Genomic DNA, 4,404 nt, shown 5'->3' with positions numbered 1-4,404 from the left:
TTCAATTAAATTAACTTAATTAACTTTGAAAAATTAATTTCAAAATGTTTAAATCATAATGAAATTATTTTTAAAAATTATTTTCAAAATTTTAATTATTATTAAGGTTCAAATCATAATTAATTTCAAAAGGCTAATTAATTTCAATCAAAGTATTATTTTTTAAAAAAATCATTATACAAAATTATAATTTTCAAATCATAATTAAATTTAAAATTATTAATTATTAATTATTAAATTATCAAAATCTTAATTAATTTTCAAATCATGTGATAATTAATTTTCAAATTATATTTGATTCAAAATCTTAATGATAATTAATTTTTAAATCATATTTTCAAGTTATAACTTCAAACTGAATTAATTTTCAAAATTTTAAATATTTACTCATTTGAAATTCAAACTCACTGAAAATTCAAACTTATCTCAATTTCAAATATTAATAAAATTAAATAAAGTTAACTCCGTCTCACACGCACTCATAAGCTGAACATGCTTGATAACCTAGAATAGGTGAGATGGAAAATTAGGAAAGTAATAACTTTTATTTTTTTATTTTTATTTACATACTTAGACTCTAGAATCCTCAAGATGTTTAAGGCATTAATCAAGGGGGAGTGAAAGGAGTCAAGTTAAATTTTTTTTTAGGGGTTAAAGTTGTTTTTAATATATAAAATTTTTTAAACTAAGTATTTGATAAAATATTTTAAGTTTTTTTAAAATTTTCTTCAAACTAAGTGTTAAAGTTCTCAAAGTCTTTTTAAAGCTAAGTTTTTTTTTAAATTTAAAAGGCTAAATACTTGACAAAATAATTATTTTCAAAACAATTAGCTAAGTCTTTGGTAAAATCCAAGTGTTTTCAAAGCTAAGAATTTAACTAAGTTATTTTTTTTTAAAAAAAAAAGAGATTAAATTTTCTTGAAAAAGTTAAAATATTTTCAATTTAGCTAAGAATCTCTTCAAAAATTATTTTAACGCTTTGAAAATTTCAAAACTTAAGTTCATCTAAATTTTATTGAAAAAGTTAAGTATTTTGAAAGCTAAATTTCGCTAAGAACTACTCTTCAGGGGGAGCTTAAAGTTAAATAGAATAATTTTTTTTGTTCACTCTTCTTAGTATTCTTTTTGATTTATGTCAAAGGGGGAGAGAATAGTCAAAGTTAAGAAATTAAGAATTTAAACAAAATAAAAGGAGCATAGCATAAGTTTCGTTACATTGATGCTCATGTTTAAATTCCTTCATTTATTGTTTGTTATATTTTTACTTAACTTTGAACCGTGTTATCATAATCAAAAAAGGAGAGATTGTTGGTGCGGGATGCATCCGACGATCAAACTTGTGTTTTGATTATGTTAAAGGGTTCAAAGTTAGGTTGTCTTGTGATCTAATGTGTTTGAATGAGATTGCAGGAAAGTCCTAAGTGTACTTAGGCAAAAAGTCTTAGCTGCGGTTAGGCGGGTGGAAAACCCTAGGGGGTGATAACCCTAGGTCCTAGGGGGTGGTAACCCTAGGTGAAGAAAAGTCCTAATTGCGGTTAGGCAAAGGGAAAACCCTAGGGGGCGGTAACCCTAGGTGAAGAAAAGTCCTAATTGCGGTTAGGCAAAGGGAAAACCCTAGGGGGCGGTAACCCTAGGTGGAAAGCCTTGGTGGGTCGAGGTCTTCGAGCAAAAGTCCTAGAGTCAGAAACTCTAGGTGAAAATCCTGGTGTCGCGGATCGGGTGTAAAGTCTGGGCGGGTCGTGGAGCGGAAGTCCAACGGAAAGACCTGAAGACTCGGGCGTTGAGCAAAAGCCTAATCGATCTGGAGGATCGAACTGGCAACAGGTATACTTTCTTGAGTGGAGTAGGTGAGGACACGTTCCCTGCTGAGGGAACAGTAAGCATCGGTTCGACCTAAGATTTTCGGACGGAAATCTGAAGTCAGAACCGGGCAGTCCGATGACTATTAGACATCTATGTTTATGTTATTATTATGTGCTAACTTTGTGTTGCAGGGTATGCTTGGTATTTTGGAGACTAACATATCTTGCGGGGACTAACATATCTTGCAGGGACAAAAGCGCAAGTTTTACCTCAGATGAACAGTACTCGAGGCACCCTCCATGGAGCTTGGAGGCACCTCGGGTGTAAGGGCTGAGGAGTCTACGCAGCGGAGCTGGAGGCACCCACCAAAGGAGCTGGAAGCACCTCAGACGGCCTTGGAGGCGCCCTCAAGGGCATTGGAGGCGCCCTCAAGAGGATAAGCTGCGAGAGTTGCGGATCTTATTCACGTTGTGGATCCGGGCCTTCGGAGGCGCCCTCAAGGGCTTTGAAGGCGCCCTCAACGACTTATATCAGCCAGTCTCGACCAACAGCCTAAGACAACACCTTTTAAACAATGTTTCTTCAGCGCACTACTAACGAGACAATTCGGCTGAGTTACAATAAGACACCGATGACCAGAAACTTTAGTTTTACGATTCGCTTGTGTCGGTATAATTTTCAATACAGATTAATTGTAATATTCATTTATAACCTTTTGCGAGATTATAGTTGTTGCTCAAAGTAAACACTCAACAAGCGTGGACCTTGGAATAGGAGTCACCCAAGGCTCTGAACCAAGTAAAAACACTTGGTGTCTTTCTGTGTTTGTTTTATATTTCCGCTGCATTTACTCATTGATTTTTCGAAACGATAAGTGAAAGCCGCGAGCGCTATTCCCCCCCCCCCCCCCTCTAGCGCTTTTCGATCCAACATTTCATAACTTGCTTGATTGGGCCGAGAGTCTTTGACGCGCCTAGTCTAGACCCCGTAGTTGTTAATCTTTAGGCACGAGAGCAACTCTCGCTTATAACTCACCCAATCAGGTTGAGAGTCTTTGACGCACCCGGTCTGGATCCCGTGGTTGTTTATCTTTAGGCACGAGAATAACGCTCGCTTATAACTTGCCCGCTCGAGTCAAAGAGTCTTTGACACTTAGTGTAAGGGCAAAGCTCACTTATAACACGACCGCTCGGCGCATGAGTCTTTGATACTTGGCGTGAGGGCTATGCTCACTTATAATATGACTGCTCAGCATGTGAGTTTTTGACACTTGGTATGAGAGCTAAGTTTGACACTTGAATTACTTTCATTCAAAACTTCCTACATTCATAGAATGGACATTTTACAAGTTACATAAGTTTGTTCAGGGACTTACTACCCAGCCCGATAGGACTGTAGATGGTTCGCGCTCTAGAGCAATTCTAAATTCCTTCCCTTTTCATCTCATTGATAAAAGGACCCTGAGCTGAGCTTCTAAATCACTTTATAGGGTCCTCCTCACGGGACCTCCAGTTTGCTGACGTTGTCGATCGACTTGATTTTTTTCCAAACTAAGTCGCCTACCTGGAATAATCTGATAATCACTAGTATGTTGTTGTTCTGTTTTATCCTTTGCCAGTACGTCATTATCCACGTGGCTACCTTATCTCTCATTTCATCTTATTAAATCTAATTTCATGTAGAGCCGTTTAAAATTATCTTTGTCATAGAACTACGCCCCAATCCTCCTTTAATTGATTCATTCATCAAATATTTACTGTATCAAATTCTCTAGATAATCAAATGATTAACACATGAGATGTTACCATCCTTCATCAAATGTTTATTAACAACCCAACACAATCCTCTATCCACATTTGAGACCACACTCATTCAATTGATTCATTTATTAAATATTTAATTTATTCACTTATTCATTCATTAAATATTTACTAAATATTTAATTCATTCATTATATTTACGACCACAATCATTTAATTGATTCGCTTATTAAATATTTAATTTAAATATCTACCGACAACCATACACAATCCTCCAGCCAAACCATAACTGATTCATGACAGTTTTAACACTAGAGATAATTGCATCTCTCTGCTTTTAAATTCTGCGTTTAATCAACGAGCAATTCGCCCAAGAGGCGAAATTCAACAATACTTTAATTAGATAATATTAATTAAGCTAAATGTTTACTTTTATTGGCAGGGGCCGCGCACGCGCGTACCCCCTCTGTCACAAATTATGACGTCCACTCTCCCACTTGGGGAGATGGTAAACCAACGCCCTTCCGATGTGCAATGGAAACCGTTGATTTAGGCCACGAGCCTTCTTGATCGCCCGTCGACCCCGTCCAGGTAAGTATGATTCAACGTAGCACACAGCTCCATTCTTATAGCCGTCTGTCTGCTCTCTCTTAATTCCACTCCAAGATGTGGGACTAAAACCCGTGGACGTGATTAATCCCTCCCTTCTCCTTTGAAGCAGAATCGACAACAGAACTCCCTCTGGGTTGCGGTTGCGAAACATATCAGAATCGAACTTCGACTTTCAACTCTACCTTCCTTCTCACAATTTTGATCATCATCGCGGTTGTTTCATGGCTGT

The 4,404-nt window shown here is 36.8% G+C and overlaps 1 non-coding gene across 1 annotated transcript; it reads right to left on the bottom strand.

The window, feature by feature from the left end:
- Positions 1-4,001: 4,001 nt before the first annotated feature.
- Positions 4,002-4,162, bottom strand: LOC122049952. The gene has a single exon (XR_006131189.1). It is a non-coding gene; the product is annotated as a U1 spliceosomal RNA (small nuclear RNA).
- Between the last annotated feature and the right edge of the window lie 242 nt (positions 4,163-4,404).

Source organism: Zingiber officinale, chromosome 2B (genome assembly GCF_018446385.1).
Source record: "Zingiber officinale cultivar Zhangliang chromosome 2B, Zo_v1.1, whole genome shotgun sequence".
NCBI lineage: Eukaryota > Viridiplantae > Streptophyta > Magnoliopsida > Zingiberales > Zingiberaceae > Zingiber > Zingiber officinale.
The sequence above is the reverse complement of the archived record's forward strand: the minus strand, read 5'-3'. Positions and strand labels throughout refer to the sequence as shown.